At 30.5% G+C, this 27655-nt stretch overlaps 1 protein-coding gene across 1 annotated transcript in view; it reads right to left on the reverse strand.

Annotated features, from left to right (window-relative positions):
* The window catches only part of boi (brother of ihog), a 265331-nt gene that overhangs the window by 154039 nt on the left and 83637 nt on the right, over positions 1-27655 (reverse strand). The window contains exon 3 of the mRNA XM_073971995.1: positions 14917-14965. The gene's annotated coding sequence lies outside the window, so the exon portion shown is untranslated. The remainder of the gene's footprint in view (positions 1-14916; positions 14966-27655) is intronic.

Here is a 27655-nt window from a genome sequence, read left to right on the forward strand (position 1 = left end):
CCTCTTTTAATGATTTCAGCAGTTCAGAATGCCTTTGGTAAGCCTTTCAGAAATGTGTGAGGCCTTTGTTTAGGTTGTTGATGCCAGGAAAGCCCCTATTACGATTTCTTATTATTTGCCCCTGTTAAAGACTGTCGTCCACTGCTAAAGTGTTTTACAGTATGTTATGACTCTGTTAAGATTCATAAGATGGGCAGTGCCTCTGTTAATCCTTTTAAGAGTTTCTCAGGTCTCTTTTAAGGCCAGGAATACAAAAAACCTCTATAACGGCGTTATTATTCAATACCCCTGACATAGGCTGAGAGAATGCTGTTAAATATGTTGAAGGTGACCCTGTTAAGTGTTCACATTTTTCGAGGTACGAAAGGACTTTATTAAGGTTTCTCATAAGGCTATCAATGTATGAAAAGCACATATTAAGGTCTCTGTTAAGGTATGAATGTATAGAAGCCATCTGTTAAAGTTTTAAATAGTTCCTAATATCAGATCCTAAGGTCTCTGTTAAGGTCTTCAGAAGTATGTTAGGCCTCTGCTAAGTTTAAATATATGTAATACAGGCGGTGAAAAAGCATTTAAATATTCTAAAGGTATGTTGTGGCCCTGTTAAGTATTTATAAGATATGTAAGACCTCTCTTAAAGTTTTTTAAGGTTCGTAAGGCCCCTGTGAAGAGTTTCAGAAGTGTGCTAGGCCTCTGTTAAGCTTATGGCTACATGAAAAGCACTTACAAAGACCTCTGTTAAATTCTTTTAAAGTTTATTGTGACTCTGTTAAAGGTTTACAGAGTATACAAGGCATCTGTTAACATTTTCAGTAACTCTTAGGGTTCTCTGCTAACGTTTTGAATCCAAGAAGAGCCCATATTATGGTTTCTTATAACTATTTCGTTTCTTATAACTATAGTATGGTATGACTCTGTTAAGCTTTTTAAGGACACAGAGCCTCTGACAAACTTTTAAAAATTTCTAAGGGCCCTGTTAAGGTCTCTGCAAAGGCTTCGAATACATCGAACACTTGTATAATTACGTTTTATGATTTAATACATCTGATATAGGCTGAGAGACTGCTGTTAAATATGTTTAAAATATGTTGGGATCCTGTTAAGTGTTTACAAGGTATGTTAGGACTCTGCTAACTTTTTTTAAGGTTCGTAAGGCTTCAATGAAGGTTTTCAGAAGTGCTTTAGACATCTGCTAAGGCATTTGTATTTGGCCGAGAGATCGTCGTTATGGAGTTCTAATGTACGTTACTAGCAAAATGCCCGCTACCTTGTATGCGGAAAAGGAATAATATACAAATAAACAATATTTAATATGGAGAAAACTGAAAACTTTGATGTACTAAAAAGACCTCTACACTTCAACAGCGGCCTACATTTTAAATTCCCAGTAAAATCTTCGATGAAAAATCATGAGTCGAATCATGGGTGCAAGTGATCTGGCATGTCATCTTTTTGTCATTTTCACTCAAGAATTTTATATGAGTGTGACCCCCAAAAGATGACGTTCTTTTTTGGATCCTAAGCATTTCATTTTAACCAATGCATTGACATGTCATTTTCACCAACCCCTTGGCATGACATTTTCATGTCTTGTTTGGAAAATGGAAATGCTCTATTGAAATATGGACAAACAAAACTCTTTATTAATTCAAACGAATTCACGAAATAACTACAATTAATTGATCAGCAAAAAATCCAAAATTGCAATATAATCACCACCGCTGCAACGCAAAAGATTAGTTCATCCGTTCTCCGCAACTGATATTCTTTCATCTTACAAAAGGTTTTTTCTGATATCTTCCCATAACCAGTTCAGATTTCGACATGGACTCCAAATGCACTCCTTTAAGTATTTTTATTTCGTAAATTACTGTTATTTTGTTATTTTATAACAACATTTTGGAAATTTATACTCTTTTGTTTAGTGACGAAAATATGTAGGGATCTACAACCCGGCTTGCTTTAGGGATCTCTAAGAACAAAATGAAACGAACGGGGAGGAGAGACTTTTTCTGGAAAATACCATTTATGCTTATTCAATTTATTTTTAATTGTTTCTTTCCAAAAGTCGTTTCTTCTTTATTTTCAGATTATTGTTTCTTTTCGTTTCGGACTTTTTTCAAATTCCAAGAAGCGAGATTTGATTGCTTTCGTTCTATGTCAGATTTAGAACAGACAAGGGAACTTTTAAAATAGCAATGTGTGCAGTCCGATTCTATTTTTAGCTCGATGATTGGGACTTCATTTTTATTGTAGACATTTCGAGCTTCATACAATACCAATTGTTTAGAAGTTTTAGTTGTCTGATATGCAGGAAATGTAAGACAACATCACAGTTCTAACAACTTTGGTCTGTTCCAGAACCTGCAAGAATATACTAATTTTTACTACGATAACAATTTTTCCTTTATGTTATCGAAAAAAAATAGTAAAATTAGTAGAGTTTTGCAGTTATGGAACATACCAAAATGAAAATAAACAGGCGTGTAAATAAAAACACAAACATAATCTCTATTGAATCGATGGAATGGGTACAAATGCTGATGAAAAGAACGGATCTTTCACGACTTCCTTTGCATTGTTTCAAATCCTAATGAAAATATCGGATCTTTCACGACTTCCTTTGAACCAATGCAAAAGATGACATGAAATCACGTCATCGCAAAGAACCCATTCCTTCAAATTTTGCTGGGTTCCAGTCCATGTTTTATTAGAACGGTATGGGTATTCTAAAAATTTTATCCACATTTTCCAAACGAATTTTGGAATTTGTGATATCAAAATGTAGAAAACCATTATTCAGAAGATGTTACCGTATATAATACATAGTTAATTTTTGAGACATTTTATTTTAGGCCTTTTTTTCTCAGGATGTAAAACCTTCTTGTAAAACATTAGCCGCATAAATCTACCTTTTCAAATGAACTTACTATAACGTTCAGAATATACAACAACGATAAAAACAATTTTATTGAAAAGGTACGTTTAACTTTTTGATTTTAGTACATTATTTAGAAACCGAATTAGTTTTAACCTATTCATTCATTCATTTAAGGGCGGATTTAAATAAATATTCTGATCCAATCTCAACAGTGATCCTCATAACAAATTTCATTTATCGATTCTCCCAATACCATTGCTTCAATATTGAGTATTATTTAATACTTCTAGTATACTTATTGCACGACCCTCTCTAACAATGAAACTGACAAATCAATATTATATCAGAATTTCACTTCTAATCGTTAGCCCAATACCAAATTTATTGCAATTTTGTACCTTTCACGCACTAATGATATAATTTCATCTTCATTGCTACACCCAACGTCAAATTTAATAGCATTTAGTACATTTCGTATTTCTCAATAAATCATCCAGCCCTCAGCCTAATTTTAGAATTTGTATGCATTTAAAAAAATCCGTATCTAAACACCAGCACAATCCCTCATACAACAATTCGAAATCCCACCTATGTATATGGTACCAAATTTAGTACTTATAGTATGTATAAGTTTCAAAAATTACTTCCTTTTATCCAAAACTATATCCCAACCGCGATTTAGTATTTTTCGAATACATTAGTACGAATTTCCAAAACTTTCTCTCTATCTCCACTCTAAACGTCAACTGCTATACTAATACCGAATTTCACAATTTCATTTCTACCCCTTTACACAATAACAATTTGGACCAAATTCTGTGCCATTTAGTAATACACTTTTTGTACTTATATCCACAACCACATCCATATCTAAACCCTACACACAAACAGCGGCTATAATGCCAAATTTCCGAATTCCACCTTTATTCATAATACCATTAATACTTTTCGTATGAAAGTACGAATTTCAATAACTATCTCCAACAGTAATTGCGAATTTCAGGATTCCACCTCTATCCGTCCACCCAAATTTAAATTGTACCAAATTTAGTACCATTTAGTACTTTCCGTACCCATAAGTAAGAATTTCCATCACTAAGTCAATCCTACAGTCCAACAGTAATCTTAATTCCAAATTTCAGGATTCCAGCTCTGTTCGTTCCCCAAAATCCAAATTGTACCAATTTTAGTACTTATCGTACCCATAAGTACGAATTTCCAAAACTTCCTCAATCCTACACTCCAACAGTAACCTTAACACGAAATTTCAGGATTCCAGCTGTATCCGTCCACCCAAATATAAATTGTACCAAATTTAGTACCATTTAGTACATTCCGTACCCATAAGTACGAATTTCCAAAACTACCTCAATCCTACACTCCATAAGTAATCTTAATTATAAATTTCAGGATTCCAGCTCTATCTGTTCACCCAAATCCAAAATGTACCAAACTTAGTACCATTTAGTACTTTCCGTACCCATAAGCACGAATTTCCGAAACTACCTCAATCCTACACTCCATAAGTAATCTAAATTCCAAATTTCAGGATTACAGCTCTACCCGTCCACCTAAATTTAAATTGTACCAAATTTAGTACCATTTAGTACTTTACGTACCAATAAGTACGAATTTCCAAGACTAAGTCAATCCTACAGTCCAACAGTAATCTTAATTCCAAATTTCAGGATCCCAGCTCTATTCGTTTCCCCAAATCCAAATTGTACCAAATTTAGTACTTTTCGTAACCATAAGTACGAATTTCCAAATCTTGCTCAATCCTACACCCCAATAGTAATCTTAAATCAAAATTTCAGGATTGCAGCTCCATCCGTTCAACTAAATTTAAATTGTACCAAATTTAGTACCATTTAGTACTTTCCGTACTCATAAGTACGAATTCCCAAGACTAACTCAATCCTACACTCCAAAATTAATTAAATTCCAAATTTCAGGATTCCAGCTCTATCCGTTCACCCAAATCCAATTTGTACCAAATTTAGTACCGTTTACTACTTTTTGTACCTATAAGTAAGAATTTCCAAAACTACCTCAATCCTTCACTCCATCAGTAATCTTAATTCCAAATTTCAGGTTTCCATGTCTATCTAAATCCAAATTGTACCAAATTTGGTACCATTTAGTACTCTTCGTACACATAAGTATGAATTTCCAAAACTACCCCCTATCTCAATCGTACACTTCTACGGTAATCTAAATTCCACATTTCAGGTTTTCAGCTCTATCCGTTCACCCAAATCCAAATTGTACCAAATTTAGTACCATTTAGTACTTCTCGTACACATAAGTACGAACTTCCAAAATCATTTCCTTAAATCAACACCACTTCCCAACCTTGATTCCCATACCAAATATGAAGATTGTAGCTATATCCGCTAAAAATATACAATTGGTACCAAATTTAGTAACTTTTCGTACACTTATAGGTCGAATTTCCAAAAACCCTTTGGTATATCTCTCGAACTCTCCATAAGTGACCCTCGTTCCAAATTTCAGAATTCTAGCTCTTCCCGTTTGCCTAATACAAAGGGTACCATATTTAGTACCTTTTAGTACTTTTCGTACCCTTCTAGGTCGAATTTCCAAAAACCCAGCCTTATCTCACCCCTACACACCGACAGCAACCCACAGTAAAAATTTCAGCTTTCTAGCTTCAGCGGTTTCGTCTGGGCGATGATATGTCAGTCACTCACTCAGTCACTCAGTAACTCAGTCACTCACTCACTCACTAAGCTCTTTTATATGTACGTTATGACACTGTTAAATCCTGGTAAGGTCCCTGTTAAGGCCTTTAGAATTGTCTGGAGATACTGTTAAATTATTTTAAATCTGTTAAGGGTATACAAAGCCACTGTTAACGGTTTTAGTCGTATTTAAGATCTTTGATAATGTCTTAAAATATGTGCAAGGCCTCTGTAAAGGGTTTCAATGCAAGAAAATCATCAAAGAAGATATTTTTATTCTTTTATGCCGCTGTTACAGGTCAAGAGATTTCTCTTAAGGAATTCCAATGTCCTTTATGACACTATTAAAGCCTAGTAGTACTTAAGGTCCCTGTTAAGTCCTTCAGAATTGTTTGGAGACACTGTTAACTTCTTTTTTAGTCTGTTGTGAGTCTGTTAAGGACTAAAAGGGTATACACAGTCTCTGTTAACGGTCTTAGTCGTACTTAAGATCTTTGCTAAGGTGCTTTCAATGCGAGAAAATCCTCAAATAAGACATTTTTTATTATTTAATGCCGCTGTTACAGACCGAGAGATCGTTGTTAAAGACTACTAATGTACTTGATGACACTGTTAAAACCTAGTAATACTTAAGGTCCCTGTTAAGGTCTTCACAATTGTCTAGAGATTCTGTTAAATTCTTTTTGAAACTGTTGTGAGTCTGTTAAGGACTAGAAGGGTATACAAAGCCTCTGTTAACGCTTTTAGTCGTACTTAAGATCCTTGCTAAGGTCTTTAGAAATATGTAAAGGCTCTGTAATGGCTTTCAATGCGAGAAAATCCTCAAATAAGACATTTTTTATCATTTAATGCCGCTGTCAATGCAAGAACATCCTCAAATAAGGTATTTTTTTATTGTTTTATGCCACTGTTACAGGTCAAGAGATCGCTGATAAGGAGTTCCAATGTACTTTATCACACTATTAAAGTCTAGTAGTACTTAAGGTCACTGTTAAGGCCTTCAGAATTGTTTGGAGACACTGTTAACTTCTTTTTAAGTCTGTTGTGAGTCTGTTAAGGACTAAAAGGGTATACACAGCCTCTGTTAACGGTCTTAGTCGTACTTAAGATCCTTGCTAAGGTCTTTAGAAATATGTAAAGGCTCTGTAATGGCTTTCAATCCTCAAATAATGCCGCTGTTACAGATCGAGAGATCGTTGTTAAAGAGTTTTAATGAACTTTATGACACTCTTAAACCCTAGTAATATTTAATGTCCTTGTTAAGGCCTTTAGAATTGTCTGGAGACACGCTTAAATTCTCGTTAAGTCTGTTGAGGGCATACAAAATCTCTATTAACTTCAGAAATATTTATGGCCTGGGTAAAGGTTGTCACTGCAAGAAAATCCTCAAAAAATGCGTTTTTTATCATTTAATGCCGCTGTTACAGGCTGAGAAATCTTTGTTAAGTAGTTCTAATCTACGTTATGACACTGTTAAACCCTAGTAATACTTAAGGTCCCTGTTAAGGCCTTCGGAATTGTCTAGAGATTCTTTTACATTCTTTTTGAACCTGTAGTGAGTCTGTTAGGACTAAAAGGGTGTACAAAGCCTCTGTTAACGCTTTTAGTCGTACTTAAGGTCCTTGGTAAGGTGTTCAGAGGCCTTGCAACGCTTCTAAAAGCAGGAAACCCCTTAAATGAAGTATTTTATAATTGAATGCCTCTGTGCGGGCTCGTAGATCCATCCTAAAGACTTTGAAACTATGTTATAACTCTGTTAAAGTCGTACAAGGTATGTAAAGCTTATTTTAATGTTTTCAACCGTTCATAAGGCTGGTAGATCCTTGCTAAAGACTTTAAACTCTGTTCTGCTGTCTTCAACAGTTCATAAGGGCCAATGTTATGGTCTGCAGCAGTATGTTATACCTCTGTTATGGCCTTAGTGATAATAAAGGCCTCTATTATAAAATTTTTTAAATATAAAGGCTACTTGAATGTTGTAAAAGTTTCCAAAAATATTTAAAAGGATCAACCTTATCCTTTGTTATTAAAGTCTCGAAGATGCATGCTTACAAGGTATGTAAAGCTTATTTAACGTTCTGAACAGTTCATAAGGCCTAATGTTAAGGTTCTCTGTTATGGCCTTAATGATAATAAAGGCCTTTATAATAGTAGTTTTTTTAAATACAAAAACTCGATGATTATCTTGAAGAGCTTCTCAACATTTTACTAACGATTTAAAGTCGTTTTAATGTAGATGCATCAGAGTTTAGGCCTCGGAGAAGCATTCTGCATTTCCGATAAATCTGCCCTTTAAACCTACGAAGTCCATACCCAATCACAATTTGTCTAGGTCTTTCAGGGCTTTTGATGTATTGCCGATTATCCCGTTTCCTTCTGTCTCTAACCTAACACGTTTTTGTTTACAGTTTCCTGTTAATCGTTGCAAAAATTCCAGTAAATTTTGTCTGGAATGTGTTTTTTTTCATGCGGTGTGAAAAGTCCAACTAATGAATGGAGAATTTCTTTTTCCAATTGACAATTCCATAAAATAAACAGTGGCTCTATCATTTTCCTCTGTTAAGTGGTTAATTATTCAATCAACACCATTGACACTGACAACTTTATTTAGTTGGGCACAACAAAAAAGCATGCTGGTGGCTTGCTTGTGCGGTCAGTTGGGGGGAGCTGGAGGGGGGTCATCATGTATGTGACCATGTAAATTAATATGTGGTGTAGAAATTGTGTGGTGGCATAATAAGAAGTAATAAACGCTCATCACATTGGGCAATGTGGGTAAGACTGATGTTGAGGAGTTGGTAATGGAATGGGACAGGGATGCAATATTTTTGAAGTGAGAGTTGTGGTTATTTACAAAACGGGGATTTTTTAAAAGAAGTTTTTTGAATGTGGGACAGCGACAACAAAATTTTGGATTGAATGTGGTGGACTTTTTTCAAGGTTTAGATTTTTAACAGAATTTTTAGAAGTTCTTTCAGGGCCTAAGTGTTGGGTGCAAGTTATCAAACCCCAAGCCAATCAACATAGGTTTTCGATGGTGTAAAACTTTCCAACAAAGGTGTGTCGTACTAAGTTCAACATGCAGTTAGGATAAAATGGGCTGCACCCATTCATCTTAGAGAAATATCCAGTTTTACTTCGGGGGTTATTCATGAGAAATATATATTTTTTCAGGGCCATGTGTATATTATTCAAAGGTATTTTTGTACCCACTGTGTGTGTCCCTTGAACATACCCATGTTTTTTATGGCCGGCCAAAAATTCTTAGAAATTTATGTACACTCTACTAAAGGGGTTATGGCTATGGTGTGATATGATGACGTCAAATCTGAACAATAGTGCTCTCAAATCAAGCATTGCATTGCTCAGACTACTTTCCTGGGAAATTAGCAAACTCCGCCAATTCAATATTTATTGCATAATTTTTCTTGATAATTGATTTGTTCAAATATAATTTATAATGGCAAGAAGCGGCCCGCTTCTGCAGCGCCGCAGCATAACCACAAAAACCAACAAACCACCAATGTAAATAAGGCATACTTTGGCGTATCAATTGCTGGGGCTTGTAGGCCACCTCTGTAGCCACCACCACACCACCATTCATTCAGTTGCTCGCTTACATTCATTCATGCTTACGTGATGTTTGCAACATGTTAAGCCCAAGAAGAAGGAGACGTAAAAATTGCAACAGAATGTTTCTTTTTTTTTTGTGGCAAATTTTCTGCGAAACTCTAGAAAAACTACTCAAGAAGTTAAGCATTGATTTAATATTTCCTGCAAAATGCCTACTTTGTGGACAGACGGAGAGACAAACAACAAATCGAACATACATACATGACATTCCCACATGTTTTTGTCCGTTAAATGTTGTTGTTTTTAGTGGTGGCTAAGGTAACTTGCGTGCCCAGCTGGATTCACTTGATAGCAGCCCCCCTTTTTTTGTCCGCTTTGCTGGAAATTTTAGAAAGTTAAAGAAGTGATTTCCTTCTTTTGTCTTCCAGGAAAAATATCATAATTCTCTTTCTCCTTTGGTACACTCCACACACATTTTATAGAGTATTAAAGGAAGTATTAATGATTGAAGAAGACATTTATTGAGCTGATTATGATGACGAAAAAGAAGAAGTCCAGTTAGAGGAGATTAGTCAATGAGAACGGAATGGTAATGGAAAGGAAATTATTGTGATCTAGATTTGATGATTTGGTCGTGAAGAGGGGACATTAACACTTCCTCTCCTTGGGTATAAAATATTCAATATAATGGAAATTATCTACAATATCCAGAGGTAACCAGAATCGGGGATTTAAAAAAATGGAAGGTATTTTATAGAATTTCTCGGAAATTTTTCGGACCGCTGAAGTTGATTGTGAAATAAATTTAAAAATGTTTAGAGGTATTTCAGGGCCCCATGTAAAATTTTAAGAGAACCTTCTAAAGGTTTTTCAAGCTCACAAAAATTTTAAATTCAACTAGGTTCACAGAAGTTTTTGATTTCTTTCAGAGATAAAATTTTGGCAATTTTAAGAAAAAGCTCAGGGGCACTTCAGTGCAACATTTATAAATGTATAATAATTTTTAGGTCACAACATTATGCCTCAGATTGCTCAGATTCTTTAAAAATCCACGTTTATTGTTCAGATTGTCCTCTAGAAAATATTCTTTAAAAATCCACGTTTATTGTTCAGATTGTCCTCTAGAAAATATTCTTTAAAAATCCACGTTTATTGTTCATATTGTCCTCTAGAAAATATTCTTTAAAAATCCACGTTTATTTTTCATATTGTCCTCTAGAAAATATTCTTTAAAAATCCACGTTTATTGTTCAGATTGTCCTCTAGAAAATATTCTTTAAAAATCCACGTTTATTGTTCAGATTGTCCTCTAGAAAATATTCTTTAAAAATCCACGTTTATTGTTCAGATTGTCCTCTAGAAAATATTCTTTAAAAATCCACGTTTATTGTTCAGATTGTCCTCTAGAAAATATTCTTTAAAAATCCACGTTTATTGTTCAGATTGTCCTCTAGAAAATATTCTTTAAAAATCCACGTTTATTGTTCAGATTGTCCTCTAGAAAATATTCTTTAAAAATCCACGTTTATTGTTCAGATTGTCCTCTAGAAAATATTCTTTAAAAATCCACGTTTATTGTTCAGATTGTCCTCTAGAAAATATTCTTTAAAAATCCACGTTTATTTTTTAGAATGTCCTCTAGAAAATATTCTTTAAAAATCCACGTTTATTTTTTAAAATGTCCTCTAGAGAATATTCTTTAAAAATCCACGTTTATTTTTTAGAATGTCCTCTAGAAAATATTCTTTAAAAATCCACGTTTATTTATTAAAATATCCTCTAGAAAATATTCTATAAAAATCCACGTTTATTTTTTAAAATGTCCTCTAGAGAATATTCTTTAAAAATCCACGTTTATTTTTTAAAATGTCCTCTAGAAAATATTCTTTAAAAATCCACGTTTATTTATTAAAATATCCTCTAGAAAATATTCTTTAAAAATCCACGTTTATTTTTTAAAATGTCCTCTAGAGAATATTCTTTAAAAATCCACGTTTATTTTTTAGAATGTCCTCTAGAAAATATTCTTTAAAAATCCACGTTTATTTATTAAAATATCCTCTAGAAAATATTCTATAAAAATCCACGTTTATTTTTTAAAATGTCCTCTAGAGAATATTCTTTAAAAATCCACGTTTATTTTTTAAAATGTCCTCTAGAAAATATTCTTTAAAAATCCACGTTTATTTATTAAAATATCCTCTAGAAAATATTCTTTAAAAATCCACGTTTATTTTTTAAAATGTCCTCTAGAGAATATTCTTTAAAAATACACGTTTATTTTTTAGAATGTCCTCTAGAAAATATTCTTTAAAACTCCACGTTTATTTTTTAGAATGTCCTCTAGAATATATTTTTTAAAAATCCACGTTTAGTGCTCAGATTGCTCTCTAAAAAATATTCTTTAAAAATCCAAGCTTAATGCCCAGATTGCTCTCTAAAAAATATTCTTTAAAAATCCACGTTTAATGCCCAGATTGCTCTCTAAAAAATATTCTTTAAAAATCAACGTTTAATGCTCAGATTGCTCTCTAAAAAATATTCTTTAAAAATCCACGTTTAATGCCCAGATTGCTCTCTAACAAATATTCTTTAAAAGTCCACGTTTATTGCTAAAGTTGTCTTCTAGAAAATATTCTTTAAAAATCCATGTTTATTGCTCAGATTGTCTTCAGGAAAATATTCTTTAAAAATCCACGTTTATTGCTCAGATTGTCTTCTAGAAAATATTCTTTAAAAATCCACGTTTATTGCTCAGATTGTCTTCAGGAAAATATTCTTTAAAAATCCACGTTTATTGCTCAGATTGTCTTGTAGAAAATATTCTTTAAAAATCCACGTTTATTGCTCAGATTGTCTTGTAGAAAATATTCTTTAAAAATCCACGTTTATTGCTCAGATTGTCTTGTAGAAAATATTCTTTAAAAATCCACGTTTATTGCTCAGATTGTCTTCTAGAAAATATTCTTTAAAAATCCACGTTTATTGCTCAGATTGTCTTCAGGAAAATATTCTTTAAAAATCCACGTTTATTGCTCAGATTGTCTTGTAGAAAATTTTCTTTAAAAATCCACGTTTATTGCTCAGATTGTCTTGTAGAAAATATTCTTTAAAAATCAACGTTTATTGCTCAGATTGTCTTCAAGAAAATATTCTTTAAAAATCCACGTTTATTGCTCAGATTGTCTTGTAGAAAATATTCTTTAAAAATCCACGTTTATTGCTCAGATTGTCTTGTAGAAAATATTCTTTAAAAATCCACGTTTATTGCTCAGATTGTCTTGTAGAAAATATTCTTTAAAAATCCACGTTTATTGCTCAGATTGTCTTGTAGAAAATATTCTTTAAAAATCCACGTTTATTGCTCAGATTGTCTTGTAGAAAATATTCTTTAAAAATCCACGTTTATTGCTCAGACTGTCTTGTAGAAAATATCCTTTAAAAATCCACGTTTATTGCTCAGATTGTCCTGTAGAAAATATTCTTTAAAAATCAACGTTTATTGCTCTGATTGTCCTGTAGAAAATATTCTTTAAAAATCCACGTTTATTATTCAGATTGTCCTGTAGAAAATATTCTTTAAAAATCCACGTTTATTTTTTAGAATGTCCTCTAGAAAATATTCTTTAAAAATCCACGTTTATTTTTTAGAATGTCCTCTAGAAAATATTCTTTAAAAATCCACGTTTATTTTTTAGAATGTCCTCTAGAAAATATTCTTCAAAAATTCACGTTTATTGCTCAGATTGTCCTCTAGAAAATATTCTTTAAAAATCCACGTTTATTTTTTAGAATGTCCTCTAGAAAATATTCTTTAAAAATCCACGTTTATTGCTCAGATTGTCTTCTAGAAAATATTCTTTAAAAATCCACGTTTATTGCTCAAATAGTCCTCTAGAAAATATTCTTTAAAAATCCACGTTTATTGCTCAGATTTTCTCTAAAAAATATTCTTTAAAAAAACACGTTTTTTGCTCAGATTGTCCTCTGGAAAATATTCTTTAAAAATCCACGTTTATTGCTCAGATTGTCCTCTGGAAAATATTCTTTAAAAATCCACGTTAATTGCTCAGATTGTCCTCTGGAAAATATTCTTTAAAAATCCACGTTTATTTCTCAGATTTTCCTCTAGAAAATATTCTTTGAAAATCCACGTTTATTGCTCAGATTGTCCTCTGGAAAATATTCTTTAAAAATCCACGTTTTTTGCTCAGATTGTTCACTAGAAAATATTCTTTTAAAAATCCACGTTTATTTCTCAGATTGTCCTCTAGAAAATATTCTTTAAAAATCCACGTTTATTTCTCAGATTTTCCTCTAGAAAATATTCTTTAAAAATCCACGTTTATTGCTCAGATTGTCTTCTAGAAAATATTCTTTAAAAATCCACGTTTATTGCTCAGATTGTCTTCTAGAAAATATTCTTTAAAAATCCACGTTTATTGCTCAGATTGTCTTCTAGAAAATATTCTTTAAAAATCCACGTTTATTGCTCAGATTGTCTTCTAGAAAATATTCTTTAAAAATCCACGTTTATTGCTCAGATTGTCTTCTAGAAAATATTCTTTAAAAATCCACGTTTATTGCTCAGATTGTCTTCTAGAAAATATTCTTTAAAAATCCACGTTTATTGCTCAGATTGTCTTCTAGAAAATATTCTTTAAAAATCCACGTTTATTGCTCAGAATGTCTTGTAGAAAATATTCTTTAAAAATCCACGTTTATTGCTCAGAATGTCTTGTAGAAAATATTCTTTAAAAATCCACGTTTACTGCTCAGATTGTCTTGTAGAAAATATTCTTTAAAAATCCACGTTTATTGCTCAGATTGTCTTGTAGAAAATATTCTTTAAAAATCCACGTTTATTGCTCAGATTGTCTTGTAGAAAATATTCTTTAAAAATCCACGTTTATTGCTCAGATTGTCTTGTAGAAAATATTCTTTAAAAATCCACGTTTATTGCTCAGATTGTCTTGTAGAAAATATTCTTTAAAAGTCCACGTTTATTGCTCAGATTGTTTTGTAGAAAATATTCTTTAAAAATCCACGTTTATTGCTCAGATTGTCTTGTAGAAAATATTCTTTAAAAATCCACGTTTATTGCTCAGATTGTCTTGTAGAAAATACTCTTTAAAAAGCCACGTTTATTGCTCAGATTGTCTTGTGGAAAATATTCTTAAAAATCCACGTTTATTGCTCAGACAGTCCTCTAGAAAATATTCTTTAAAAATTCACGTTTATTGCTCAGGTATTTTCTACTTGTTCAAGATCAACAACGGAGTTGTAACATAATTTTTACAATAGCTTCATCTCCAAGCTTTTTAAAACTCATTTGCTGTTTAAAATCGGTTCTTAAGTTTAAAAGTTACAAGGGGTTTTGTCAAACAACCCAATAATTAATAATAGTCATACGCTCTGATGTACCAATTTAAAAATCCCTATAACTCCGACACCATAGCTTGGATTTTTATTATAGAACCACTTCTGGAGAGCTGTGGAGATGACGAATAAATGCAATTTTTTCCGGCTTTCGTTTTTCCCTTTAAAATCCCCTAAAAAATATTTCTCAACCATTCACTGTTGATTAAATAGTTATATTTCTATCAAAATATTCCACAGTATCTCGAAGGGTTTCCAGGGCCACAGATAATGCTTAATTATTTCTTGTTCCAAAGATTCTCCGGGATATTTTATACACAGTGTAATAAATAAATATACCACACCATAATAAACATGTATAACAATTTATAAGCTTACCTTTTCGAAGTTATTTTGTGTGATCCGCAATTGGGATATTGGGTGAATTCTGCAAATAAAAGAAAAATACATTAAAAACATTTTGAAAAATATTATTTCGTGGATTTTTAATTTTTAATGAATTTTTCACCGACCTAACCCAGATTTTTAATCGATTTTTTTAGAAATCCCAGCACATTTTGAAAAGAAGTGTCAGAAGTGTTTTAGGCATCTGCAAGGATTCTATTACCTTTTTTTAAAGTTTCTAAAGTTCCCGTTAAGGACTTCGGAACAATGTAGGGCTTTGAATACATGAAAATCTTGCGTTTTATGATTCAATACCTCTGATAGAGCTAAGAGCCTATTGTTGAATATGTTTAATCTGTGATGTAATACTGTTAAGTGTTTACAAGGTATGTTAGTACTCTGTTATCATTTTTGGAGGTTCGGCAGGCCTTTATTAAGATGTTCAAAAGTGTCTAAGGCTTCTGTAGCGGCTATCAATGGAAGAAAAGCACTTAAATTCTGTTTCTTGAGACAATTTTAAAAATTTATTTATTTTATTTATTTATTTATTTATTTATTTATTTATTTATTTATTTATTTATTTATTTATTTATTTATTTATTTATTTATTTATTTATTTATTTATTTATTTATTTATTTATTTATTTATTTATTTATTTATTTATTTATTTATTTATTTATTTATTTATTTATTTATTTATTTATTTATTTATTTATTTATTTATTTATTTATTTATTTATTTATTTATTTATTTATTTATTTATTTATTTATTTATTTATTTATTTATTTATTTATTTATTTATTTATTTATTTATTTATTTATTTATTTATTTATTTATTTATTTATTTATTTATTTATTTATTTATTTATTTATTTATTTATTTATTTATTTATTTATTTATTTATTTATTTATTTATTTATTTATTTATTTATTTATTTATTTATTTATTTATTTATTTATTTATTTATTTATTTATTTATTTATTTATTTATTTATTTATTTATTTATTTATTTATTTATTTATTTATTTATTTATTTATTTATTTATTTATTTATTTATTTATTTATTTATTTATTTATTTATTTATTTATTTATTTATTTATTTATTTATTTATTTATTTATTTATTTATTTATTTATTGATTTATTGATTTATTTATTTATTTATTTATTTATTTATTTATTTATTTATTTATTTATTTATTTATTTATTTATTTATTTATTTATTTATTTATTTATTTATTTATTTATTTATTTATTTATTTATTTATTTATTTATTTATTTATTTATTTATTTATTTATTTATTTATTTATTTATTTATTTATTTATTTATTTATTTATTTATTTATTTATTTATTTATTTATTTATTTATTTATTTATTTATTTATTTATTTATTTATTTATTTATTTATTTATTTATTTATTTATTTATTTATTTATTTATTTATTTATTTATTTATGATCAAAAGTATAAAAAATACGAAAATATACGAATGCTTTGTATTTGATTTGGCAACGAATTCCAAAGACGTATAGTACCAATGAAAAATTGCCATACTGATACCAGACTTCGCCGTCTCAATGGTACAATTTTCCTACCTCTATTGGATCTGGCAAATTGCATTCTGTCAAAGAGGTGTTTCGGTTTTTGTTTGGTGATAATCTTATGTAAAAAAATTAAAGCTTTCATATTAAGGAAAGAATTGAAACTCATACCGTAAAGGCAATTAGTAAATGGAGACACATGTTCGAATCTTCCGATACCGTAAACATAACGTATGATGCTATTATATGCCACATTTAGTTTTCGTTTGCTCCTAGCGTCAGAGTTAGCAAACAGCTCGCAGCCATATGTAAGTCCGGGTATCAAAAATTTAAAGGCCTCTGCTGACATTTTTAACAGTTTTCAAGCCCATTGTTATGGTTTCAAGAAGTACGCAAGGCGTCTTTCTTTTGCCAGGAACATCATTGATTTCCTTCCCTCTTCCCCCTCAGGTAATTTCTTAACGTCGAAGGACCATATATTTATTATTTGTCCATTTCATTCCTTCCTCCCTCCACCTTCATACAAAACCAAACTATCAGTTTCTTATTGTCTTCAACTATTTATGCTTGTCATTGGTACCTACTTTCGCCCCTCCTCCGCCTCCTCCTTTTCCAGCAGTTATGTGATTTTACAAATCGCAACAACCACATTCGTTACAATTTAACGGTGGTAATTTGTGGCAAGTAGCCACAAATTACACCCAGCAGTCAGTCACTCAGTCAGTTAGGCTCATTAACATACCCTGGTGGTTTTGCCAGTAGACAAGAATGGCAAGAAGAAGACAGCTAAGAAGCTAAAGAGAAATAAGCATACAGAAAACTAACAATAAAACCGCTGCGGTAGACAATAGTGAGTGATGAATGCAACACAAGAGATGTTAGGACGATGCGAATAGGGTTGCCAGAAAAACTTTGGCGAAAAAACTTCGATGAATAGGAATTTTTCTAATGAGAAACCTCGCTGATGAATAGTGTTTTTCGAAAGTAAAGCATCGCTGAATACTTTTCTGCTACAGAAAAACTATGCTGAATAGGATTTTGTTATAGGGAAACTTTGCTGAATATTAATTTGAAAGTTCGGAGAAATGACTTTTTCTATAGAAAAAATTCGCTGAATTGACTTTTGCTATAGAAAAAAATTGCAGAATTGACTTTTCCCATAGAAAAGGTTCGCTGTATTGGCTTCTTCCATGTTCGCTGAATACACTTTTCCTATAGAAACAGCTTTCTGAATGAATTTTCCCAAGGAAAAAGTTTGCTGAATTGACTTATCCATAGAAAAAGTTTGCTGAATTGGCTTTTGCTGAATTAATTTTTCTATAGAAAAAGTTTGCTGAATTGACTTTCTACAGAAAAAGCTTGCTGAATTTACTTTTCTTAAAGAAAAAATTTGAATTCACTTTTTCTATAGAAAAAGTTCGCTGAATTGACTTTTCTAAAGAAAAAAATTGCTGAATTGACTTTTCCTATAGAAAAAGTTAGCTGAATTCACTTTTTTTAAAGGAAAAGTTTGCCGAATTCCCTTTTTCTATAGAAAAAGTTCGCTGAATTGATTTCTTCCATAAGAAAAATTCGCTGAATTGACTTTTTCTATAGAAAAATTTCGCTGAATTGACTTTTCCTAAAGGAAAAGTTTGCTGAATTGACTTTTTCGAAAGAGAAAGAAGAAAAAGTAGAAAAAGTTGTCTGAATTGCCTTTTTATATAGAAAAAGTTCGCTGAATTAACTTTTTCTACAGAAAAAGTTCGCTGAATTCACTTTTTCGAAAGAGAAAGAAGAAAAAGTAGAAAAAGTTGTCTGAATTGACTTTTTATGTAGATAAAGTTCGCTGAATTGATTTTTCTATAGAAAAAGCTCTATGGAAAATTCGCTAAATTGCCTTTTTCTATAGAAAACGTTCGCTGAATTGACATTTTCTATAGAAAACGTTTGCTGAATTCAATTTTTCTGTAGAAAATGTTTGCTGAACTCGCTTTTTCTATAGAAAAAAGTTGCTGATTGCACTTTTTCTATAGAAAAAAGTTGGTGAGTTCAATTTTTCTATAGAAGAAGTTTGCTGTATTGACTTTTCTATAGAAATAGATTGATGAATTAACTTTTTCTTTAGCAAACATTTTTCTGTAGAAAAAGCTTGCTGAATTGACTTTTTCTTTAGAAAAGATTCGCTGTAATGGAATTTTCCATATAAAAAAGTTAGCTGAATACACTTTTTCTATAGAAAAACTTCGCAGAATTGACTTTTTCTATGGAAAAATTCGCTGAATTGACTTTTTTTCTATAGAAAAAGTTCGCTGAATTGACTTTATCTATAGAAAAAGTTCGCTGAATTGACTTTTTATATAGAAAAAGTTCGCTGAATTGACTTTTTCTATAGAAAAAGATCGCTGAATTGGCTTTTCCTATAGAAAAAGTTCCCTAAATTAACTTTTTCTATAGAAAAATTTCGCTGAATTAACTTTTTCTATAGAAAAAGTTCGCTGAATTAACTTTTTCTATAGAAAAAGTTCGCTGAATTAACTTTTTCTATAGAAAAAGTTCGCTGAATTAACTTTTTCTGTAGAAAAAGTTCGCTGAATTAACTTTTTCTGTAGAAAAAGTTCGCTGAATTAACTTTTTCTGTAGAAAAAGTTCGCTGAATTAACTTTTTCTATAGAAAAAGTTCGCTGAATTAACTTTTTCTACAGAAAAAGTTCGCCGAATTGACTTTATCTATAGAAAACGTTCGCAGAATTGACACTTTCTATGGAAAAATTCGCTGAATTGACTTTTTTTCTATAGAAAAAGTTCGCTGAATTGACTTTATCTATAGAAAAAGTTCGCTGAATTGACTTTTTATATAGAAAAAGTTCGCTGAATTGACTTTTTCTATAGAAAAAGTTCGCTGAATTAACTTTTTCTACAGAAAAAGTTCGCCGAATTGACTTTATCTATAGAAAACGTTCGCAGAATTGACACTTTCTATGGAAAAATTCGCTGAATTGACTTTTTTTCTATAGAAAAAGTTCGCTGTATTGGCTTTTTCTATAGAAATAGACTGCTGAGTTGACTTTTTCTTTAGAAAAGATTCGTTGTATTGGCATTTTCCATAAAAAAAGTTAGCTGAATAGACTTTTTCTATAGAAAAACTTTGCAGAATTGACACTTTCTATGGTAAAATTCGCTGTATTGACTTTTTCTATAGAAATAGATTGCTGAATTGACTTTTTCTTTAGCAAAAATTGCTGAATAGACTTTTTCTGTAGAAAAAGCTTGCTGAATTGACTTTTTCTTTAGAAAGGAGTCGGTGTATTGGCATTTTCCATATAAAAAGTTAGCTGAATAGACTTTTTCTATAAAAAAAGTTTTCAGAATTGAATTTTTCTATGGAAAAATTCGCTGAATTTATTTTTTCTATAGAAAAAGTTCGCTGTATTGACTTTTTCTATTGAAATATATTGCTGAATTGACTTTTTCTTTAGCAAAAATTGCTGAATGGAATTTTTCTGTAGAAAAAGCTAGCTGAATTAACTTTTTCTTTAGAAAAAGTCGGTGTATTGACATTTTCAATATAAAAAGTTTGCTGAATAGACTTTTCTATAGAAAAACTTTGCAGAATTGACCTTTTCTAGGAAAAATTCGCTGAATTGACTTTTTTTCTATAGAAAAAGTTCGCCGAATTGACTTTTTATAGAAAAAGTTCGCTGAATTGAATTTTTCTATAGAAAAACTTCGCAGAAATTACTTTTTGTATGGAAAAATTCGCTGAATTGACTTTTTTCTATAGAAAAAGTTTGCAGAATTGACTTTTTCCATAAAAAATGTTTGCTGAATTGATTTTTTCCTTAGAAAAAGTTTGCTGAATTGATTTTTCCATAAAAAACTTCTGCTGAATTGACATTTTCTATAGAAAAAGCTTTCTGAATTGACTTTTTCCATAGAAAAAGCTTGGTGAAATATCTTTTCCCATAGAAAAAGATTGCTGATTGAGTTTTTCTATAGAAAAAGTTTGCTGAATTAACATTTTCTATAGAAAATGTTTGCTGAATTGATTTTTCCATAGAAAACTTCTGCTGAATTGACATTTTCTATAGAAAAAGTTTTCTGAATTGACTTTTTCCATAGAAAAAGCTTGGTGAAATATCTTTTCCCATAGAAAAAGATTGCTGATTGACTTTTTCTATAGAAAAAGTTTGCAGAATTGATTTTTTCCATAAAAAATGTTTGCTGAATTGACTTTTTCCATAGAAAAAATTTGACTTTTTCCATAGAAAATCTTTGCAGAATTGACTTTTTCTATGGAAAAAATTGCTGAATTGACTTTTTTCTATAGAAAAAGTTCGCCGAATTGACGTTCTCCATAGAAAAAGTTTGCTGAATTGACTTTCCCTGAAGAAAATGCTTGCTGAGTTGACTTTTTCTTTAGAAAATTTTCTAAATTTGTTTTTATATAGAAAAAGTTCGTTGAATTGACTTCTTCTGTAGATAAAGTTCGCTGAGAGGACTTCTTCTATAAAAAAAGTTCGCTGAATTGACTTTTCCTATAAAAACAGTTTTCTGAAAAGAATTTTCCTTAAAAAAGTTTGCTGAATTGACTTTTTCTAAACAAGAAGTTAGATGAATTTACTTTTTCTGTAGAAGAAGATTGCTGAATTGAGTTTTTCTAAAGAAAAACTTTTCTGAATTGAATTTTTCTATAGAAAAAGTTTGAATTGACTTTGCTATAGAAGAACTTAACTCAATTGCATTTTTCTATAGAAAAAGATTGCTGAGTTTTTTATTGAAAAAAAAACTGTGAAAAGTTTTTTTCTATTTAAAAACCTAGCTGAATATCGTTTTTCTATAGTAAATCGTTGCTGAATAGCAATGTTGAGCGTTTTATATAGAAAAATTATGCTGAATAGCGTTTTTCTGTAGACAAGTTTTGCTGAATAGCGTTTTTCAATAGAAAGACCTTGCTGAATAGCGTTTTACTATGGAGAAGCCACGCTGAATAGACATGTCCTATAGAAAACCTTAGTTGAATAGCGTTTTACAATGGAAAAGCCTCGCTGAATAGACTTTTCCTATAGAAAACTCTAGGGGAATAGCGTTTTTCTATAGTCACCCTTGATGAATAGCTCTACTTCATGGAAAATCTTTTGTGAATAGCGTTTTTGCTGTAGAAAAACCTTCTGAATAGCCTTTTTATATTTAAAGACTCCGCTGAATAGCGTTTTTCTACTTAAAAATCTCGCTGAATAGCGTTTAGCTGTTTAAAAGCTTTGCTGAATAGCGTTTTTCTATAGAAAAACTCTTATGTATAGCTTTTTTCTATAGAAAAACTCTTATGTATAGCTTTTTTCTATAGAAAATACACACTGAACTTCACTGAATAGCATTTTTCTATAGTTAATAATAGCTAAATAGGTGGTTTTTACAGAAAAACTTCGCTGAATAGCAGAAAAAGCAGGCTAAATAGAGTTTTTTTCTAAGAATAATCTCGCTGAATAGTGTTTTCTGTAGAAAATCCTCGCCGAATAGCGTTTTTCTATAAAAAAAACTTTGCTGAATCACGTTTTTCTATAGACAAACTTTGCTGAATATCGTTTTTCTATAAAAAAAACTTTGCTGAATAGCGTTTTTCTATAGAAAAACTTTGCTGAATAGCGTTTTTCTATGGGAAAACTTAGCTGAATAACATTTTTCTATAGAAAAACTTTGCTGAATAGCGTTTTTCTATAGAAAAACTTTGCTGTATAGAGTTTTTCTAAAGGAAAACTTTACTGAATAGCGTTTTTCTATAGAAAAACTTTGCTGGATAGAGTTTTTCTAATTAAAACTTTGCTGAATACAGTGTTGTTTAGAACAACCTTGCTGAATAGAATTTTTCTAAAGGAAAACTTTGCTGAATAGTGTTTAAATCCTATGTGGCAACATTATTTTCCCAAATACCTTAGACCCACAAAACATGACAATAACGTGAACTAATTCTTTTGTTGTTGTGTGTAGCATGGCTTTGTACGTGTCGTTTTGCAGATGCATAACGGGGTTTAATGTTGCAAAATAGTCTTTCTTTTTCTACAGCAACAACTCCTAGCAATCTTGTAATTGTCAAGACAAAACTGTGGGGAGATTTTGTGGTTAAACTGAGAACAATTGGGAGCAATGTAAGAAATGATTTTTCTGAAAGCAACAAAAATGTTGATTACAAAAGGAATTTTGTAGCTTTAATGGGCCTATAAAAATATTTTCAGTAAAATATATGTGTTTGCTACGCCGTCCGTGGTTTCATTTGGGAAACAACCCACGCATGTTTTGGTTTCCAAACATTGGCTTAGTTTTGTTGTGTGGATGTTGTTCCTTTTTTTGTTGCTTCATGACAATTTTATTTATGAAGGCGAAAAAATGCTTACTTGACACTATCTTAAGTAAGGCTTTTAAGATCTCCAGTCAGCCAGCAAGCCAGCCAAGCAGCAGACAAAAATCCAAACCCCAGAGATTTTTGTTGTCATCACCACCACAAAAAACACATAAGCCCTTAACCCATGGGAATATTTTTGCTGTCTGTTGTTTACCTCACTTCCTCAGGTCCTCACTTCAAGTCTTGATGACAAAAAACCAGAAATCTTTTGAAGTATGTTAAGAAACCATTAAAACTGAACACCGAAGATCTGGAAAAAGAAAATTATAACAAAAAAATGTTCCAGCCCAATAGAACTGAGCACACACTCAATCTACATGTAAAGAGAGCGGCAAAAGGACGGGGGAGCAAAGTAAAAAGGGCGTACCTGTAAAGAGTTAAAGAAAATGCAAGTAATAATCATAAAAAAACAAACAGAAATAAACATCGCAACTCCATCGTAAGGGAACCACATAACCAACCACACACCACAACTCTTGGCCTATCATTTAACCCACAGTCAAGTCATAGCCAAGATCTGGTAATAATCATTGTGGTAAGTTAAGATCAAGAACCAACCACACACACGGGCCAAAGCCAACATTGGCTGCATGTTGGTCTCCAATTTATTTACAAAACCATCGCCATCATCATCATCCAAGACAACCCACGCACTTCCATTTACCCTTTTGGGAAGTTTTCACAGAGGCCAGAACCACACCAAGTCGCAATATGGAATGATAAACGAAACAATGCATACGTATGAACTCAAAAAATGATGACGACGATGGTGATCTTGATTTTGTTCGTTATTTTGGGAAGAAAAAACCATTTCATGTTTACATTCATGTGTAATTCAGCTAAGCAAAACGATTCAAAATTATGTTTTCTATAGAAAACTGTTTATGAGTGGAGGAATTTGATAGAAAAACTTTGCTGAATTGACTTTTGCTATAAAAAAAGTTTGCTGAATTTAATTTTTCTAAAGAAAAATTTTCTGAATTGAATTTTCCTATAGAAAAATTTGCTGAATTGGTTTTTCCATAGAAAACTACTGCTGCATTGACTTTTTCCATAGAAAAAGTTTGCTGAATTGACTTTTTCTATAGAAAAGTTTGCTGAATTGACTTTTTCTATAGAAAAAGTTTGCTGAATTGACTTTATCCATAGAAAATGTTAACTGAATTGACTTTTTCCATAGACAAAGTTTGCTGAATTGACTTTTTCTATAGCAAAAGTTTGCTGAATTCAGTTTTGCTGTAGAATTGAATTTTCCTATAGAAAAAATTGCTGAATTGGTTTTTTCTATAGAAAAAGTTTCCTGAATTGAATTTTTCTATAGAAAAATTTGCAGAATTGACTTTGTCTATAGAAAAAGTTTGCTGAATTGACTTTTTCCATAGAAAAAATTTGCTGAATTGACTTTTTTTCACAGAAAAAGTTTGCTGAAATGACTTTTTCCATAGAAAAGGTTTGCTAAATTGATTTTCCATAGAAAAAGTTTGCTTAATTGACCTTTTCTATAGCAAAAGTTTGTTGAATTCAGTTTTGAATTGAATTTTATATAGAAAAAATTGGCTTTTCTACAGAAAAAGTGTGCTGAATTGACTTTTTCCATAGAAAGCTACTGTTGAATTGACTTTTTCTATAGAAAAAATTTGCTTAATTGACTGTTTCTATAGAAAACGTTTGCTGAATTGATTTTTCTAAAGAAATATTGTCTGAATTGAATTTTCCTATAGAAAAAGTTGCTGAATTGACTTTTTCCATAGAAAAAGTTTGCTAAATTGACTTTTTTATAGAATAAGTTTGCAGAATTGACTGTTTCCATAGAAAAAGTTTGCTTAATTGATTTTTCCATAGCAAAAGTTTGCTGTATTCAGTTTTGCTGTAGAAAAAGTCTGCAGAATTGAATTTTCTACAGAAAAAATATGCTTTTTTTACAGAAAAAGTGTGCTGAATTGACTTTTTCCATAAAAAACTGCTGCTGAATTGACTTCTTCCATAGAAAAAGTTTGCTGAATTGACTTTTTCCATAGAAAAAAGATTGTTGAAGTGACTTCTTCAATCGAAAAAGATTACTGAATTGATTTTCCTTTAGAAAAAGTTTGCTGAATTCAGTTTTGCTGTAGAAAAAGTTTGCTGAATTGAATTTTCTATAGAAAAATTGGCTTTGGCTACAGAAAAAGTGTGCTGAATTGACTTTTTCCATAAAAAACTACTGCTGAATTGACTTTTTCCGTAGAAAAAGTTTGCTGAATTGTCTTTTTCCATAAGAAAGATTGCTGAATTGACTGTTTCTATAGAAAAATATTGTTGAATTGACTTCTTCAATCGAAAAAGATTGCTGAATTGATTTTCCTTTAGAAAAAGTTTGCTGAATTCAGTTTTGCTGTAGAAAAAGTTTGCTGAATTAAAATTTCTATAGAAAAAATTGGCTTTTCTATTGACTTTTTCCATAGAAAAAGTTTGCTGAATTGACTTTTTCCATAGAAAACGTTTGCTGAATTGATTTTTTATAGAAAAAGTAAATTGGATTTTTCTATAGAAAAAATTGGTAAATTGAATTTTGCTATAGAAAAAGTTGCTGAGTTGACTTTTTCTATAGAAACAATTTTCTGAATTGACTTTTTCTAAAGAAAAACTTTCTGCATTGAATTTTTCTATTGACGAATTTGCTGAATTGTTTTTTTCTATAGAAAATGTTTGCTAAATTGACTTTTTCTTTAGAAAAAGTGTGCTAAATTGACTTTTTCAATAGAAAAAGTTTGCTGAATTGACTTTTTCCATAGAAAAATTTGCTAAATTGATTTTCCATAGAAAAAGTTTGCTTTATTGACATTTTCTATAGCAAAAGTTTGCTGAATTCAGTTTTGCTGTAGGAAAAGTTTGCTGAATTGGATTTTTTATAGAAAAAATTGGCTTTTCTACCGAACAAGTGTGCTGAATTGACTTTTTCCATAAAAAACTGCTGCTGAATTGACTTTTTCCATAGAAAAAGTTTGCTGAATTGACTTTTTCCATAGAAAAAGTTTGCTGAATTAACTTTTTCCATAGAAAAAGTTTGCTGAATTGATTTTCCATAGAAAAAGTTTGCTTAATTGACTTTTCTATAGCAAAAAGATTGCTGAATTGAAAAGTTGCTAAATTGACTTTTTCCATAGAAAAAGTTTGCTGGATTGACTTTTTCCATAGAAAAAGTTTGTTGAATAGCCTTCTTCAATCGATAAAGATTGTTGATTTGATTTTCCTTTAGAAAAAGTTTGCTGAATTCAGTATTGCTGTAGAAAAAGTTAGCTGAATTGAATTTTCTATTGAAAAAATTGGCTTTTCTACAGAAAAAGTGTGCTAAATTGACTTTTTCCATAAAAACTTACTGCTGAATTGACTTTTTCCATAGAAAAAGTATGCTGAATTGACTTTTTCCATAGAAAGAGTTTGCTGAATTGACTTTTTCCATAGAAAAAGTTTGCTGAATTGACTTTTTCTATAGAAACTTATTGTTGAATTGACTTTTTCCATAGAAAAAGTTTGCTGAATAGACTTTTTATAGAAAAAGTTTGCTAAATTGGATTTTTCTAAAGATAAAATTGGTGAATTGAATTTTCTAGTGAAAAAGTTTGCTGAATTGACTTTTTCTATGGAAAAAGTTTGCTGACTTTTTCTATAAAAAAAAAAGTTAGAAAAAGTATGCTGAATTGACTTTTTCCATAGAAAGAGTTTGCTGAATTGACTTTTTCCATAGAAAAAGTTTGCTGAATTGACTTTTTCTATAGAAACTTATTGTTGAATTGACTTTTTCCATAGAAAAAGTTTGCTGAATAGACTTTTTATAGAAAAAGTTTGCTAAATTGGATTTTTCTAAAGATAAAATTGGTGAATTGAATTTTCTAGTGAAAAAGTTTGCTGAATTGACCTTTTCTATAGAAAAAGTTTGCTGAATTGACTTTTTCGATAGGAACCGTTCGCTGAATTCGCTTTTTCTATTGAAAAAGTTTGCTGAATTCACTTTTTCTATTGAAAAGGTTTTCAGAATTGACTTTTTCTATAGAAAAAGATTGCCGAATTACCTTTTTCTATAGAAAAAGTTTGCCGAATTACCGTTTTCTATAGAAAAAGTTTGCCGAATTACCTTTTTCTATAGAAAAAGTTTACTGAATCGCCTTTTTCTATAGGAAAAGTTTGATGAATTGTCTTTTTCCAAAAAAATGTTGGCTGAATTGACTTTTTCTATAGAAAAAGATTGCTGAATTGCCTTTTCAATAACAAAAGTTTGCTGAATTGCCTTTTTCTATAAAATAGGTTTGCTGAATTGTCTTTTTCTATGGAAAAAGATTGCTGAATTGACCTTTTCTGTAGAAAAAGATTACTGAATTTGCGTTTTCCATAGAAAAATATTGCTGAATTTATTTTTTATCTAGAAAAAGTTCGCTGAATTAAGATTTTGATTTTGTTTTTTCTATAGAAAACCATTGCTGTATTAAGGTTTTTGTATAGAAAAGGGTTTTTAAATTGATTTTTTTATAGAAAAGCTAAGTTGAATTGCATTTGTCTCTGCTTTGTTTTATAAAAATGTAGCTGTATTGAGATTTTCATTAGAAAAATTTAGCTGAATAAAATATTTCTACAGAAAATATGACAAAATGTTGTATAAGTATTCATAATTACAAAAAATTCCTGGATAAAATGTGACTTTTCCTCGATTTCTTTTCCAAACATTTTCATGGTAAGAAAATTCTTAAAAAAACATTCTAAATTATTAGACTTAATTAAGCACATAATGAGCAGACATAACAATCGCACTACAGACGACACGTAGAG

The sequence above is a fragment of the Musca autumnalis genome, unplaced genomic scaffold (assembly GCF_047663935.1).
Source record: "Musca autumnalis isolate F117 unplaced genomic scaffold, ASM4766393v1 scaffold_3, whole genome shotgun sequence".
NCBI classification, from domain to species: Eukaryota; Metazoa; Arthropoda; class Insecta; order Diptera; family Muscidae; genus Musca; species Musca autumnalis.